The sequence below is a fragment of the Haematobia irritans genome, chromosome 1, assembly GCF_050003625.1.
Source record: "Haematobia irritans isolate KBUSLIRL chromosome 1, ASM5000362v1, whole genome shotgun sequence".
Lineage (NCBI taxonomy): Eukaryota > Metazoa > Arthropoda > Insecta > Diptera > Muscidae > Haematobia > Haematobia irritans.
The window spans coordinates 38,110,159-38,129,008 of NC_134397.1; the positions used below are offsets into that span (position 1 = coordinate 38,110,159).

The 18,850-nt window shown below is 25.3% G+C and overlaps 1 protein-coding gene across 2 annotated transcripts in view; it reads right to left on the reverse strand.

The window, feature by feature from the left end:
- The window catches only part of Gld (Glucose dehydrogenase), a 114,136-nt gene extending 98,596 nt beyond the window's left edge, over positions 1-15,540 (reverse strand). The window contains exon 1 of one of the 2 annotated variants that reach the window (XM_075289858.1): positions 15,154-15,540. The gene's annotated coding sequence lies outside the window, so the exon portion shown is untranslated. The remainder of the gene's footprint in view (positions 1-15,153) is intronic. The other variant, XM_075289859.1, reaches the window with a different exon arrangement.
- Between the last annotated feature and the right edge of the window lie 3,310 nt (positions 15,541-18,850).

The following is an 18,850-nucleotide window of genomic DNA, read 5'->3' on the forward strand; positions in this document are numbered from 1 at the left end:
ATAGAAATAAAATTTTTACAAAATTTTCTTTAGAAATAAAATTTTGACAAAATTTTCTAAAGAAATGAAATTTTGACATATTTTTCTATAAAAATTAAATGTTGACAAAATTTTCTATAAAAATAATATTGTGACAACATTTTCTATAGAAATAAAGTTTTGACAAAATTTTCTATAGAAATAAAATTTTGACAAAATGTTCTATAAAAATGAAATTTCCACAAAATTATGTATAGAAATGAAAGTTTTTCTATAGATTAATCAAGTTTATAGAAAATTTGGTAGTTTTCGTGTTATTTCATACGATCAAAGACCTTTTGTTATAAGTACACACAAATTTTTTTTTCTAATTTAACAACGAAATTAATTGATCCAATTAATTTTTTAATTGAAATGTCTTCAATTACAGAAATGATAGTATCAAATAAAAAATTAATTGACAGTCAATTAAAAAATTAATTGATCCATTTAAAAAATTAATTGATACTATTAATTTGTGTGGTTGATTTTTGTTTAAATTAAAAAATCTGTTTAATCAATTAAATTTTTAATTGAATATTTTTTTAAACTCAATCAAGATTTTAATTGGAAAAATTTTCTTGACATTTTTTTCTGTGTAGTAACATTTGCTTGTTGGTGCAAGCTAAAATCGTTACTAAAATTTTAAATTCGACACATTCAAGGGATATTTAGGGATCATGCATTCATTCGAAAAAATCATTGTTTTATATTAACCATAATTTTTTTTTTTTAAATTTGGTAAATTTGTGATAAAACTTTCTTAAAATTTTGGTAGATTATTTTTGGCATGAGTGGCAATAGAATGAATAGAACCCTTCTTACGTTGGGTTCTTATGCTATTTTTTTATAATCAACTTATGAGCACCCGTGAAATTGATTATGGCTTTAGAAAATTCATTGGCGTTAATTCTTTTTCAGTATTGCTTAAAATCATTGTTGTTGTTTTTGATTAAAACCATGTGTTGACTAAACTACAAGAGTAGCTTAATCCACAGAGGAAAAGTGTGTTTACGAAAGTCCTCTTTAAAATAATTTTATAGGAAAATTATTTGGATAACCAAAGCTTCTTACTTCATATCATGGACTTTTCCTCATTTATAAAATTCATGTATCCATTGCCAGTTTCATTTAAGGCTTCTTCTTCTGTACTATCTCAAAATTTTTCTAACATTGCTATCTGGCTATACTCGTCATTATCATCTTAAATGTGTCACATAAAACTGTGCAAATAGTTCCTAATATAATTTTTGTTTTCTTAAATGTGTCACATTAAACCGTGCGAATAATTCCGAATGCAATTTTTTTTAGTTTTCTATTTAAAGTTTCTTTTATTTGTGTTCCAATTGTTAGCACAAAAAGAAACATTTAACGATAAAATCAAGTCAAAACACACACAAAGCATTGAATTTTGTCAAAAAAGCGAATTTTATAGCTTTCGTTTTTGCTTTTGTTTGGCCGGTGTGGCGAATTGATTTGAATTTCTTGTTTGTAATTGACCATTTACCGTTGCTCTGTTTAAAGTTCAAGTATAAAAGTTTCAAATGTGTAATGTGATTTTTTTGTACTTTATTTGTGTTTGAAAACTAGTTCAATTTATGAGTTATTCACATATGTGGCTGTTTTGTGAACTTGTTACAATTGCTTTACTATTTGGTTTAATTTTTTGCTTGCATTTCATTTAATTGTCAGGAACATAATAATATTAATGATGGCAATATTGTCAATCTATATCGATGATATTTGGGCTATTTGTAAGATTAATGTTATGACCAAACAAAAGACTTAAGACACGAACTCACATGCATATGCGTGTATGAGGATTGCAGAATTAAGCGCATTCACTCATTCCGTTTGAAAATCATTGAGGTTTTGATCTCAGACCCAATATACAGTGGGGCCACATATCTAAAACACGATATCTTATGAATTTAATATGTATAATTTGTAAATATACATTTCAAAAAACATATAGATAACAAACTTTTATATACTCGTAAATGATCGTGATGAACGTTGATTTTAACAAATCGGTTGCTACTTTATTTAAAGTCTATTAGATTTTCTTCCAAATTCAATAGCCGAACTTAATGAATATCGATAAAAAACTGCGACATATGTATATAGACGGACAGACAGATTCATCTCAGAAGGTGATATGCAAATTAGATTAACAATGGTTTAAAATAGTAAGTTGGGTAATTTTAGAAATTTTTAACTAAATTGTATTACACAAAAAAATTAAGTAGAGATCATTCTTTGTTACAAATTCAATCAAGAAAATTTATTAAACACTACTCATTTTTTCTCCCTTGTCAAAGAAAATTTTGTAGTTTGAGGGATAATGTTGGAGTTCAAAACAGCAAACGCGGTCGTATTTGAGCTAAAGTTTCCACATTTTAAGAAATTTCTAGAACTAGAACTTCAAGAAGTCAAATCACCTTTACATTGGTACTTTAAAAAGAAAAACATATCTGCACTCACAAAACAAAAATACTTATATCTGATGATTTTTACCTTTTTTAGGATTTTGAAATTTTTTGGGAAGTTATCTAGTTTTAAATCTAAGCTCTATAAATTAAAATTAGGATAAAAATATTGCTTATAGAATTTATATTCTCTCATTACGATTTATTAACAAAGATATTCGTTTGCAAAATCTAAATTACAACATATAATTCAAAGTAATTTCTGTATTTAAGAAAATATTTAAGCCAAGATGCAAAATACCAATAAAAAGGCAAAGGTCACAATGGGTAAATATTTGCCCAAACTGAGTGTCAAATTTTTTTCCAGGAGCACTTTCCAAATATCTGGATACAGTTTTTGGAAAAAACTCTTATCGTAATGAAATGTATCTAATATGAGCTAAATATATTTGCTGGTTTGACTGTGGCGATGATTTCGTTTTTGATTTCCGTCAAATATTTGTCCAGTGTGACCAAACCGTTAGTCTATATTTGCACTTGTTATACTCTGCGCCACACTGTGCAATGGAGTTCTTTTCTATAGAAATTTTGAGAAAATTTTGTGTAGAAATAAAATTTTGACAAAATTTTCTATAGAAATAAAATTTTGAGAAAATTTTGTGTAGAAATAAAATTTTGATAAAATTTTCCATAGAAATAAAATATTGACAAAATTTTCTATAGAAATTCTATAGAAAATTTTGGCAAAATTTACTATAGATATAAAATTTTGACAAAAATTTCTACAGAAGTAAAAATTTGGCAAAATTTTCTATAAAGATAAAATTTTGGCAAAATTTTCTATAAAGATAAAATTTTGACAAAATCTTCTATAGAAATAAAATGTTAATAAAATTTTCTGTTGAAATAAAGGTTTGACAAAAGTTTCTATAGAAATAAAATTTTGACAAATTTTTGACAAAATTTTCTAAAGAAATAAAATTTTATCAAAATTTTTTATAGAAATAAAATTCGTTTTGTTTTGTTATTGTTGGTTTTGTTCTTTAACCATTGTTGTTGTTTTTTTGTTTATTTCAGCTTAAAACCATACATTGGCTGAACTACAAGTGTAGCTTAATCTACAGAGGAAAAGAAAAGAATGTTTGTCAAATTTATTTGGGCAAAGTCCTATAGACTGCAAGATGGTTGGATGGTTGGGAATGAAATAAAAAATAAAATAAAAAATAAAACAACTTTCTATAGAAATAAAATTTTGACAAAATTTTCTATAGAAATAAAATTTTGGCAAAATTTTCTATGGATATAAAATTTTGACAAAATTTTCTTGACAACATTTTCTACAAAAAATAAAATTTTGACAAAAGTTTCTATAGAAATAAAATTTTAACCAATTTTTTTATAGAAATAAAATTTTTAAAAATGTTTCTATAGAAATAAAATTTTGACAAAATTTTCTATATAAATAATAATGATATAGAAATAAAGGTTTGACAAAAGTTTCTATAGAAATAAAATTTTGACAAAATTTTCTATAGAAATAAAGTTTTGGCAAAATTTCCTATAGAAGTAAATTTTTGACAAAATTTAAAAAAAAAAAATAAAATTTTGTAATTTTTTTCTGCAATAGCTTTCTTTTCTATGGAAATAAAATTTGGATAGAACTTTTTATAAAAATAAAATTTTGACAAAATTTTCTATAGAAATAAATTTTTGACAAAATTTTCTATAGTAATAAAATTTTGACAAAAATTCCTATAGAAATAAAATTTATCAGAAAATTTTCTATAGAAATAAAATTTTGGCAAAATTTTCTATATATATAAAATTTTGATAACATTTTCTGTAAAATTTTTTACAAAAAATAAAATTTTGAAAAAAAATTTCTAAAGACTTAAAATTTTGAGAAAATAATTTTGCTAAAATTTTCTACCGAAATAAAATTTTAAATAAAATTTTTGAGAAAATTTTCTATAGAAATAAAATTTTGAGAAAATTTTCTATAGAAATAAATTTTTGACAAAATTTTCTATAGAAATAAAATTTTGACAAAAATTCCTATAGACATAAAATTTTGAAGAAAATTTTCTATAAAAATAAAATTTTGGCAAAATTTTCTATAGATATAAAATTTTGACAAAATTTTCTACAAAAATAAAATTTTGACAAAATTTTCTACAAAAATAAAATTTTTACCAATTTTTTATAGAAATAAAATTTTAACAAAATTTTCTATAGAAGTAAAATTTTGATAAAAATTTTCTATAGAAATAAACATTTTTTATAGAAAAAAAATTTTCACAAACTTTTCTACAGAAATAAAATTTGGAAAACAGTCCCTATAGAAGTAAACTTTTGACAAAATTGTGTATAGAAATAGTATTTGGAAATGCATTGATCGGATATAAACTTTGGACAACAGTCTCTATAGAAATAACATTTTGACAAAATATTCTATAGAAATAAAATTATGACAAAATTTTCTATAGAAATAAAATTTTGACAAAATTTTCTACAAAAATAAAAATTTTAGAAAATTTTCTATAGAAATAAAATTTTTAGAAAATTTTCTATAGAAATAAAATTTTCCAAAATTTTCTATAAAAAATAAAATTGTGACAAAATTTTCTACAAAAAATAAAATGTTGACCAATTTTTTTATAGAAATAAAATTTTAACAAAATTTTCTATAGAAGTAAAATTTTGATAAAATTTTCTATAGAAATAAAAATTTTTTATAGAAATAAAATTTTGACAAACTTTTCTACAGAAATAAAATTTGGAAAACAGTCCCTACACGCAGAGAAGGAATATGATCACCTCAAACATGTTTCAAGAGCAAAACGTTATTTTTGTGTGGTGACCATGTAACATGTTTGTCACTAAAATGTTATTTTCTCGTCAAATATAACCTGCTTGCCGAAATAAGATACATAATTTCCGAGAAAATAACATGGTTGCGAAAACCATGTTACATGGTCACCACCCAAAAATAACATTTTGCTCGTAAAACACGTTTGAGGTGATCATAGTCCTTCTCTGGGTGTATAGAAGTAAAATTTTGACAAAATTGTCTATATAAATAATATTTGGAAATGCATTGATCAGATATAAACTTTGGACAACAGTCTCTTTAGAAATAAAATTTTGACAAAATATTCTATAAAAATAAAATTATCGCAAAATTTTCTACTGATATAAAATTTTGACAGAATTTTCTATAGAAATACAATTTTGACAAAATTTTTTATAAAAATAAAAATTTTAGAAAATTTTCTATAGAAATAAAATTTTTAGAAAATTTTCTGTAAAAATAAAATTTTGCAAAATTTTCTATAAAAAATAAAATGTTGACAAAATTTTCTATAGAAATGAAATTTTGATAAAATTTTCTATAGAAATAAACATTTGACAACGTTTTCTATAGAAATAAAATTTTGACAAAATTTTCTACAGAAATAAAATTTTGACAAATTTTTCTGTAGAAATACTATTTGGACAATAGTCTCTACAAAAATAAAATTTTGACAAAGTTTTCTACAAAAAAATAAAAAAAAAAAAAATTGACAAAATTTTCTACAAAAAATAAAATTTTGAGAAAATTTTCTATAGAAATAAAATTTTGACAAAAGTTTCTATTGAAATAAAATTGTGAACAAATTTTTTAATAATAAAATTTTTAAAAAAAATTTTATAAGAATAACATTTTGAAAAATTTTTTTATAGGAATAACATTTTGACAAAATTTTGATCTAAGCTATGTTTCAAAAAATCTATCAAAACATCCAGAATTCTACCAATATATCAAACAGTAAAAAACTACCATTTGTGGTAGAATTCTCTCAACTGTGGCAACCGTGCCCCTAAGTAGCAAATGTAATTTTTACGATTGATCACATTTAAAATGTAGCCATTGAAATGCCAAATTATCAATTTCAAAATCTAATCATCAATTAATTTCTTTTTCTTGTGATGAGAAAAAATAATTGATCAGATATTTTCCAAGGTGTATATTTATTTGCAAGCATCCTTTTCCAATGTTTTCTATTACAACAGTTATGCTAATATTTGCTCATATCATATAAATTTGAAAGGCATTTGTTTTGTTTGTTTGGTGATACATATATATATTTTTTCTGCACTACTATTCTCTATGACAATTTTCCATAGCTCGTTTTGTTTATTACTTCACATTTTTATTTTATCTTATAGGCTTTGTAACACGTTTGTGTCTTAAATCTTTTGTTTATCTGCCGTTTAGTACAAGCATCAATTGTCTGTTGGCAACTTAGACTAAAGTTTATGGCAATAAAGAAAAACAACTCTAAGTCCACACTATTTAAAATGAAACAATACCTTGTGGTACTTTGGGTGAAGGTTTTCCAACGATGTTGGATTGACCACCAATTCAAACAAAAAAAAAATAACTTATGCTTAAGATTAGAGGAGAAAAACAAACAAACAGAAAACACAACCATATTTTACAAAACACAAAAGCGTGGTCTTAAATAAAAAAAAGAATTATGACCGCTTGGATTTCGTAAAAAAAGTGCAAAATGCAAATAGAAGGAAAAGAGAACAAAATAAAATTTCCAGAATGAAAATTTGCCAATGAAGGTTGTGCAGTTGATTTGAGATTGCAAGAGCTCAGTACACTTTGAACAAGAGATCATGAGCCGTTACAACACTAAGAGCGTTTTTGAAATAACTCTCAGTTTTGTTTTTGAAATCAAAAAGTCGTGCAATTTGAATGCGGTTCAAAAAAAAAAAAATACAAGGAGACACTTTATGTCGACATAAAAATCTATAGAAATTTGAAGGGGAATAAATGGTGATTTAATTTGTTGATTAGATAAATGGTGGTGGCAGAACTGCTAAAATATTTTCTATAGAACTTGAACTAATTACTAAACTAATTAAGTGGGTACGTCGATTTTTTATAACTGTAATTAAAATAATGCTTTGAAATAATTTTTATATCCTTCATGGGCTTGAATCCGCTGTGGTACTTGTTTTGTGGGCAAAATGTTGGCCCAACATCGCAATATTCCCCAATATAATATAAATCCGGTTATTCGTGGGTTTATGTATTGTATTGTGTGCTATGGAATTTATGGAATTTATTTATAAACTCTTACCCAATTTTGAACTTTAAAGGGCCAATAGCACCATTTTACATTTGTTGATTTTTTTATTTGGCATAAAGATCCCAATTTTAGTAACGTAGGTGTTATTTTAGATTAAATACAAATATTTAGATCAATAGTTTAGTTTAAATAAAAATATTGTCCTAATATGGAAACTAAATCGTAGGACACACAATTTACAGTGCCCTAAGTAACCAATTTCAGGTTGCTATCATTTCTAAACCGCTCGTCTGACAACTGTACGTGAATATTGCAATACATGAATACTACTTCTATATTTATAGGGCTTCGAATTAGAGCTAGATAGCCTCCAAAAAAGTCTTTAGTTTAAAGAAGCCTCATTTATGACTCGGAATCAATATAAAAATTCTTAAGGTGAAGGTCAAAAACTTTGGATCAAACATGGCCATTTTAATTGGTAAGGCATCTACCAATCGAAATATTTGATGTCCCATCATAGAAAGTGAGCTTATTTGCCGTGATAAAATTATTACCAGAGCTTTCCTACTCTAGTCATACTCATTAAAATTCCAATTTTTTATTTTATTTGATTCAAATATTCATTTTTAGCTTTATTAGCATATTTTTCTTTTTAATGAAATCAAAGTTGAAAATCTGTAAGACATTTCCATTTCGTTCATAACTTGTAAATTTTATTGAGAACAAATTTTTAAAATCATTTTCATATTTATGCATAAATTAACACAAATGCATTCACTTGGTTTGTAAATATACAAAACTAGATTTTAATATAAGAAACTATCATCTGAAAGAGTAGAAGTAATTTCAAGATACTTGACGATTATAATTTTATGATTTCTACATAGCCATCAATGGCAGTAGTGCTTTTGGAAAGGTTGGTCATATATTAAGATGGCTTTCAGCGAATCTATCTACTTTAACGGTGTCTTTGTGAAAGATTAACGTACTGTGTTAAAGTGTTAGAATACTTACATACATGTCATCTATATAAATTTATATAGAAAATGTTAACTTTACTAAAAACTGAATTCTTCTTTGATTGATATCAGGAATGGAAAATTCAGTACTAGAGTACTTTTTTCAGTACCGCAGTACCCCCGAGAATGATTAAGTACCTTTTGCGTATACATTTTTCAGCCGATATCAGATTTATGGTACAATAGTTTTGACAAAATATTTTAATATTTTGAAAAAGTCTTAAAACAAACTTATTTGCTAATAGCCGTTTACAAAATTGGCAAAAGAGACAAGTTCATGCGGAAAAAAATCTCTATTTTGTAAAAGCCCTAGTCAAAAACACGATTTTATTGAATTTGAATTGAAATCTTACCAAATAATACGATAAAAATATTATTTTGCAAAAAATTATTTCTTCAGTTTTTGTCAAAATTTCATTTCTACAGAAAATTTTGTCAAAATTTTAGTTCTATAGAAAATTTTGTCAAAATTTTATTTCTATAGAAAATTTTATTTCTATAGTAAAATTTGTCAAAATTTTGTCAGAATTTTATTTCTATAGAAAATTTTGTCAAAATTTTATTTCTATAGACAATTTTATCATAATTTTATTTCTATAAAAAATGTTGTCAAAATTTTATTTCGGTGGAAAATTTAGTCAAAATTTTATTTCTATACAAAAATTTGTTATCATTTTATTTCTATAAAAAATGTTGTCAAAATTTTATTTCGGTGAAACATTTTGTCAAAATTTTACTTTTGTTTTGTCAAAATTTTATTTCTATAGGAAATTTTGTCAAAGTTTTATTTCGGTGGAAAATTTTGTCAAAATTTTTTTCTATATAAAATTTTGTCAAAGTTTTATTTCGGTGGAAAATTTTGTCAACATTTTATTTCTATAGAAAATTTTGTCAAAATTTAATTTCTATGGAATCTTTTTTTCAAGATTTTATATCTATAGAAAATTTTATCATAATTTTATTTCTATAAAAAATGTTGTCAAAATTTTATTTCGGTGGAAAATTTTGTCAAAATTTTATTTCTATACAAAAATTTGTTATCATTTTATTTCTATAAAAAATGTTGTCAAAATTTTATTTCGGTAAAACATTTTGTCAAAATTTTACTTTTGTTTTGTCAAAATTTTATTTCTATAGGAAATTTTGTCAAAGTTTTATTTCGGTGGAAAATTTTGTCAAAATTTTATTTCTATATAAAATTTTGTCAAAGTTTTATTTCGGTGGAAACTTTTGTCAAAATTTTATATCTATAAAAAATGTTGTCAAAATGTTATTTCTATTGAAAATTTTGTCAAAATTTTATTTCTATAGAAAAGTTTGTCAAAATTTTATTTCTATAGAAAATTTTGTCAACATTTTATTTCTATAGAAAATATTGTTAAAATTTTATTTCTTTAGAAGATTTTATTTCGGTGGAAAATTTTGTCAAAATTTTATTTCGGTAAAATATTTTTCAAAATTTTATTTCGGTATAAAATTTTGTTAAAATTTTATTTCTATAGAAAAGTTTGTCAAAATTTTATTTCTATAGAAAATTTTGTCAACATTTTATTTCTATAGAAAATATTGTTAAAATTTTATTTCTTTAGAAAATTTTATTTCGGTGGAAACTTTTGTCAAAATTTTATATCTATAAAAAATGTTGTCAAAATGTTATTTCTATTGAAAATTTTGTCAAAATTTTATTTCTATAGAGAATTTTTGCAAAATTTTATTTCTATAGAAAATTTTATCAAAACATTATTTCTGTAGAAAATTTTGTCAACATTTTATTTCTATAGCAAATTTAATCAAAATTTTATTTGTATAGAAAATTTTATCAAAATTTAATTTCTATAGAAAATTTAATCAACATTTTATTTGTATAGAAAATTTAATCAAAATTTTATTTGTATAGAAAATTTTGTCAAAATTTTATTTCTTTAGAAAATTTTATTTCGGTGGAAAATTTTGTCAAAATTTTATTTCGGTAAAATATTTTTCAAAATTTTATTTCGGTATAAAATTTTGTTAAAATTTTATTTCTATAGAAAATTTTGTCAAAATTTTATTTCTATAGAAAATTTTTTCAAAATTTTATTTCTATAGAAAAGTTTGTCAAAATTTTATTTCGGTGGAAAATTTTGTCCAAATTGTATATCTATATAAAATTTTGTCAAAATTTTATTTCTGTAGTAACTTTTGTCAAAATTTTATTTCTATAGAAAATTTTGTCAACATTTTATTTCCATATAAAATTTTGTCAAAATTTTAATTCAATAGAAAATTTTATCAAAATTTTATTTCTATAGAAAATTTTGTAAAAATTTTATTTCTATATAAAATTTTGTAAAAATTTATTACAATAGAAAATTGTTTCAAAATTTTATTTCTATAGAAAATTTTGTCAAAATTTTATTTCTATGGAATTTTTTGTCATAATTTTATATCTATAGAAAATTTTATGAATAAAATTTTCATAAAATTATAGAAAATTTTGTCAATATTTTATTTCGTGGCAACCGTGAAAAAAAAATTATTTTCCATCCCTGATTGACTTTAACTTGGTATGTGCTATACTTTTTATATTTAATCCAAGCATTCACTCAATTCAATTTTTATTTCTTTAAATTAACGATATTTTTCTTTACCTTAAGGGCACCAAAAAGTTTTTCAGCTGTGGATTATCCCACCTCAGTAATGCTGGTGACATTTCTGAGGGTTTCAAAGCTTCTCTAAGTGGTCTCACTGCAATATGGAACGCCGTTCGGACTCGGCTATAAAAAGGAGGTCCTTTAACATGGAATCGGGCAGCACTCAGTGATAAGAGAGAAGTTCACCAATGTGGTATCACAATGGACTGAATAGTCTAAGTGAGCCTGATACATCGGGCGGCCATCTAACCTAACCTACCTTAAAGGCAATTTGCCTTACCGCAAAGATATGCGACGAAAAGGAGGGACAAAATTTCTATGACGAATATCATAAATTTTGAGTGAAAACATTTTAAAGCAACGATTATAAACTTACTTTTAATTTAAATTTAATATAAAAATTTTATGAAAATGATAATTTCTATAAGATGTTAGCATATAAGACCCAAAATGAATAGACTCCTCCCGCCAGATCTATACTGAAGGCTATGGAAATAAGCTATGTATAGCCAGCCTTGTGTAAAAATATTAATTCCTTCTTCTTAATGTCCAATAAGCACTTATGAAAAGTACAATAATATGTAGAATAATTAAATTATAGAACAATTAATTTGAACAAAAAAATTATTTACTATATTTCATGTTAGCCTGATACCGAAACAGGCAATTGACGTCCAAATGCATTATATCTAATTATACAATTATTTTTCGAGCTTTATGGACAGATATAGATTAAGGAACATGGTTAATAGAACCATTGAAAAGAAAATGCCAGAAATAAATCTATACATGCCTGTACTGTACATGTTTCGGTTCGGGCGAATGAACCTTTCCACAGCCTTTGGTATAGATCTGGCTGGGAGAGATAACTCAATTTTGGGCCTTTTATGCTAACTCCTTATGGAGAAAAAATATGGGAAATTTCCTCTGTCCATAAAGCTCGAAAAATAATTGTATAATTAGATACAAATTATTTACTATAAATTAATTTGTCTTGTAATTTTGTGTTCTAAAATTTAGCTTGCATAATTTTTCTATTAGGTCAATACCTTTTTCCAGTGTGGCTGTAGTTGTTACTACATTTAAAAAAATCACTGGCAGCATACAAAAATTCAAATAAAAAAATATTTTCCTTATTAAAAGAAGTAAACAAATAAACCAAAATGGAAAGATCTCAAAATAAATTTTAGCCTGTATTTGAAACTTTTTTATATTTAATCTAAGAATTCGAGATCTCATTTAATTAAGTCATTATTTCTTTAAATAAAAAAGGCTTCTTTACTTTGAGGAATATATGTCATACGATTTTAACGGAGAGATGCAAATTTTAAATATTTGGTTCTAAATTTAATAAAAAATTAAAGCTAAGATCATGAACATTCCTTTAATTAAAATTTCTTTATTTTAAAGAAATGTGTCCTTAAGAGTATGCAAATTGCGTGTCCTAATAATGAGGCTGCATAATCTTTCAATATTCAATATCAATACCATCTCATTTTCTAATTGAAATCAAATACTCCAAAAATATTCAATATCAATACCATCTAATTTTCTAATTGATTTCAAATCCTCCAAAAATTTAAAATATTTAAAACTTTTTCCTTTTTAAAATGACTTTTTTCAAACTATAAATGTCAAATTCATCAGAAATGAATTTGACATTTTAAGATTTTTGTACTAATCAACATTCATAAAAAAGTTTTACTTCTCATATTGCTTAGAAATATTTTACATGATAGATAATTATTAATTATGAAAAATAGTTTATGATATTTTTCATTTTATTCTGTCTAAGTTATTTAGTCATGCATTTCGGTGTCATATTAATAAAACTTGAATAGAGCGGTGTATACACATATTCGTGGAAATCTTAGGAGTTAAGACGAGAGGAAAAACCAATTTGCCATTGCATGTACTTATGTTACTCAATATGATAAATTATTTTAACCAACATATGGTCATGGTCATTAAGAAGTTAACGTTGTTTGGGGTGTAAGATAAATGTTTATATTATGGGGCAAAAACAAAATTGTCTGGAGTCATTTCAATTGGGATTCAACTACAAACAACATGTTAACAATTGTTATTTAATATTATTAAATTGAAAATAATTGTAATTGATTTAAAATTAAATTAAAATTAAAATATAAAATTAAATATTGAAAATTTGATTTGATTTTTATTTAATTGATTTGTTCTAGTACTAAATTGATTTTATTTTTAGCAATGTAGATTTCTGTTTTAAATTTAATGGTGTCCTCAAAAGTTAAAATTTAAATGAATTAAATAAATTTGATTTTAATTTCAAATTAAATATTATGTTTTACTTAATTAAATATTTTTATTGCAAATTTAATTTGATGTTTTTTTTAATTATAATTCGATTTTAGTTTTGGCAATATTTTAATTTTTGTTTTTAATTTAATGGTTTCCTTAAAAGTTAAAATTTCAATGAATTAAATAAATTTCATTTTAATTTCAAATTTAATATTAATTTTTAAATTAATAAAATATTTTTATTACAAGTTAAATTTGATGGTTCTTTTAATTCTAATTTGATTTTATTTTTAGAAATATTTAATTTTTTTTAAATTTAATGGTTTCCTTAAAAGTTAAAATTTAAATGAATTAAATAATTTTAATTTTAATTTCAAATTAAATATTAATTTTTAAATTAATAAAATGTTTTTATTGCAAGTTAAATTTAATCGTTTTTTTAAATTCTAATTTGGTTTTATTTTTAGCAATATTTAATTTTTTTTTAAATTTAATGGTTTCCTTAAAAGTTAAAATTTAAATGAATTAAATAAATTTAATTTTAATTTCAAATTAAATATTAATTTTTAAATTAATAAAATATTTTTATTGCAAGTTAAATTTGATGGTTTTTTTAATTCTAATTTGATTTTATTTTTAGCAATATTTTATGTTTTTTAAATTTAATGATTTAAATTAATGAAATAATATTCATTTTAATTTCAAATTAAATATTAATTTTTAAATTAATAAAATATTTTTATTGCAAGTTAAATTTGATGGGTTTTTTAATTCTAATTTGATTTTATTTTTAGCAATATTTTAATTTTTTTTAATTTAATGGTTTCTTCAAAAATTAAGTTAACATTTAAATGAATTAATTAAATTAAATTTTAATTGAAAATTAAATTTAAAATTTTTAATTAATTGAATATATTTCAATTAATTATATAATGAAGTTTAATTAGATTTCTTTATCTGTAAGATGTGTTTGATTTCTTTTAAGTTTAATATATTAAAATTTAATTGAATTAATTACAATTAATTAAATTTTAATTAATAATTAAATTTTTTTTAATTTGATGGTTTCCTCAAAAATTAAGTTAACATTAAAATGAATTAATTAAATTAAATTTTAATGTAAAATTAAATTTAAATTTTTAATTAATTGAATATTTATCTGCGATATATTTTTTTGATTTCTTTTAGTTTAATTTATTAAAATTTAATTGAATTAATTAAATTTTAATTTTAATGAAATCTTAAATTTATAGTGAAAACAAACAATAATTTAATTAAATTTTGATTGAAAGTTAGAATTTTAATATAAAATTAAATTTTAAACTTTAATTTAATTAATACTGAAATTCCAGTTCTAATTAATCTATAGCATTTTTCGATTTCTTTTTAGTTTAATATTTAAATTTTAATTTACATTTAAAATGTATTTTAAATGTATGACTAAATTTTAATTGATATGATGAAAGTAGAATTAAAACAAATTTCAAATTTTGATTTATTTTTAGCGTTTATCCTTTAATTCGGCAAAAATATTATAAATCCTGATGAAGATTATTGATTTTAAAATATTATAAAATTCGCGAGATATGGTATCTACAATCCTATTTCCATTTAAGATTTATTTTAAAGAATTGTTTTAATCGATGTTTTTTAGATTTATAATTTAAATTCTATAGAAAATATAAAAACTTACTTTGATTTTTTTTTAAATTTTTTGTATTTTTTTTTTTGTTTCCTTTAAGTTTGAGTTTTCGATTATTAAATAGATTTAATTTTTCGAATTTTGTCGATTTTTTTTTGTAATTTTGTTATTGTTTTATTTTACAAAATTAATGGTTGATATAATTTTTTCATAGCATAAAAAACTAGAATTTTTTTATGTTGTAAAAAATTTAGCACTTCACTTTTTATTTCACTTTATTTAATCCGTTAACAATATTTCAAGTGTCAGTAATGTAATGCAGTTTACGGTCTACAAAAGAAATGTACCACTACCTTATGCCGTCAACTTTTGTTTGTTTTTATCCGACCAAGTTATCCAAGCCTATGAACATACCGTACACGACTAATTGCTTGCACCGTTTGCTCTTAACTTTTAAATTCTTTTTTGTTTCTTCTTCTCCTTCTTGGTAGTGGTTTACCAACAGCAACTTCGTTTACGACCAGCAAGCAATAGCATCGGACCAACAAACAGCATTAGCAGCAACATCTACGTTATTGACGAAGATGGTTCGTAAGACCGTTAAAACGAAAGCAAAATCGTATGCAGTTTTGTTTTATCGTTTACATGATGATGTTGCCAGATCTATAGGTAACAGTTACTAACTTAGTTGAGAGTGGAAGTAACTTAAGTTGTTTATGTCAAAACAAGGCTCTGTTAAATCTAATGAAATGAATAATGTGTTATTGTTATGAGAAAAGTAAACATTTGAGGCTTAATATTAAAATATCATAAAACGAGGGTTGTCATGCTGAGTCAATATAGCCACGTCCGTCCGTCTGTTGAAACAAGCTATCGACTTGAAACTTGGCATTACAGGTTGGCTGATAAGTCCCCGATGTAACAAAGAAAAACACATTTTTTTTTTGTCAAAATTCGTTTTTATTATTCAACATAGTTCCCTTCAAGAGCGATACAACGATTATATCGCTTGTTTGATACCAATTGTTTGATACCATTTTGGTAGTTCTTCTTCGGTTTTGCCTCAAAATAGGCCTCAGTTTCGACGATCACCTCTTCATTGCAGCCAATTTTTTTTCCCTGTGAGCATCCTTTTGAGGTCTGAGAACAAGAAAAAGTCGCTGGGGCGAGATCTGGAGAATACGGTGGTTGGGGAAGCAATTCGAAGCCCAATTCATGAATTTTTGCCATCGTTCTCAATGACTTGTGGCACGGTGCGTTGTCTTGGTCGAACAACACTTTTTTCTTCTTCATATGGGGACGTTTTGCCGCGATTTCGACCTTCAAACGCTCCAATAACGCCATATAATAGTCACTGTTGATGGTTTTTCTCTTCTCAAGATAATCGATAAAAATTTTTCCATGCGCATCCCAAAAAACAGAGGCAATTACTTTGCAAGCGGACTTATGAGTCTTTCCACGCTTCGGAGACGGTTCACCGGTCGCTGTCCACTCAGCCGACTGTCGATAGGACTCAGGAGTGTAGTGATGGAGCCATGTTTCATCCATTGTCATATATCGACGGAAAAACTTGGGTGTATTACGAGTTAACAGCTGCAAACACCGCTCAGAATCATCAACACGTTGTTGTTTTTGGTCAAATGTGAGCTCGCGCAGCACTCATTTTGCACAGAGCTTCCGCATATCCAAATATTGATGAATGATATGACCAATACGTTCCTTTGATATCTTTAAGGCCTCTGCTATCTCGACCAACTTCATTTTACGGTCATTCGAAATCACTTTGTGGATTTTTTTGATGTTTTCGTCGGTAACCACCTCTTTCGGGCGTCCACTGCGTGCTCCGTGCTCATTTCACCACGCTTGAATTTTGCATACCAATCAATTATTGTTGATTTCCCTGGGGCAGAGTCCGGAAACTCATTATCAAGCCAAGTTTTTGCTTCCACCGTATTTTTTCCCTTCAGAAAACAGTATTTTATCAAAACACGAAATTCCTTTTTTTCCATTTTTTTCATAATAACAAAAGTTGCTTCACAAAAGACGCTCTATCTCACAAATTAATTGACTTACAGACGTCAAATTTTGACACGAATCATTTGAAGGTTGGTACTATATAAAAATAATATGCATTTAATACTAGCGACGCCATCTATGTGTCAGACCGGGGACTTATCAGCCAACCTAAGTAGTTGTTATTGATGTAGGTCGGATGGTATTGCAAATGGGCCATATCGGATCCCATATAAACCGATCCCCAGATTTGACCTCCGGAGCCTATTGGAGAAGCAAAATTCATCCGATCCGGTTGAAATTTGGTACGTGATGTTAGTATGTGGTATCTGACAACCAAGCAAAAATTTATCCATATCGGTCCATAATTACATATAGCCCCCGTATAAACCGATCCCCAGATTTGATCTTCGGAGCCGCTTGGAGGAGCAAAGTTCATCCGATCTGGTTGAAATTTTGTGCGTGGTGTAAGTATATAGTCTCTAATATCCATGAACAAATTAGTCCATAATTATTATAGCCCTCATATAAATCGATCCCCTGATTTGATCTTCGGAGCCTCTTGGAGGAGCAAAATTCATCCGAAAAGACCAAAGACATGTTTCAAAAGATTACAAATGTGAATGCTTTTCAACGACTCAATTAACCGAGTTCCTTAATCTCCTCTATCCATAATTTTAGAATTATAATTATAAATTAAATAAATATATTTTGAGATGAACCGATATGATAGTCAACGGCGTCGGTGAAAAGCCATTTCAGTGAAAGATATCATTTCAATTGAAAGATACCAAGATTTTATGATTGATTGTACAATAAATTCTGTAAACGTAGGAAATTCTTTTTTTCCGGAATTTTCAATAAATTTCAATTGACATAGTCACCTCTATCACGGTATAATTATACCCTTCACCACTACTGTGGTACAGGGTATAATAAGTTTGTGCATTTGTATGTAACGCCAAGAAGGAGTAATCATAGACCAACCTTTTAGTATACGGATCGGCTTAGAATAAATTCTGAGTCGATTTAACGATGTCCGTCTGTCTGTCCGTCTGTGTGCAAAGTACAGCTCGCAGTTTTAGTCCGATTGTCCTAAAATGTGGTATAGGATCCTGTTTCGGCCCAAAGACGATCCCTATTGATTTTGGAAAAAATCGGTTCAGATTTAGATATAGCTGCCATGTATATTTTTCACCGATCTGGTCATAATTGGCGTGTATATCAATCTTCCTCAAATTCCGTACATCCGAATATTTTATGAGTCTCGAAAAACTTGCAAAATATCAGCCAAATCGGTTCAGATTTAGATATAGCTCCCATATAAAGCTTTCGCCCGATTTACACTCATTTGCTCACAGAGGCCAATTTTTTGCTCCGATTTAGTTGAAATTTTGCATAGGGTACAGAAATAGCATTGTTACTATGCGTGCCAAATTTGGTTGAAATCGGTTCAGTTTTGGATATATCTCCCATATATAGATTTCGCCCGACCAAAGAGGCCAATTTTTAACTCCGATTTAGTTGAAATTTTGCACAGGGAGTAGAATTAGCATTGTAGCTATGCATGCCAAATTTGGTTGACATCGGTTCAGATTTAGATATAGCTCCCATATATATGTTTTTCTGATTTCGACAAAAATGGTCAAAATACCAAAATTTTCCTTGCTAAATTGCCACTACTTAGTCGAAAAGTTGTAAAAATTACTCTAAACTTCTAATACATATATATCGG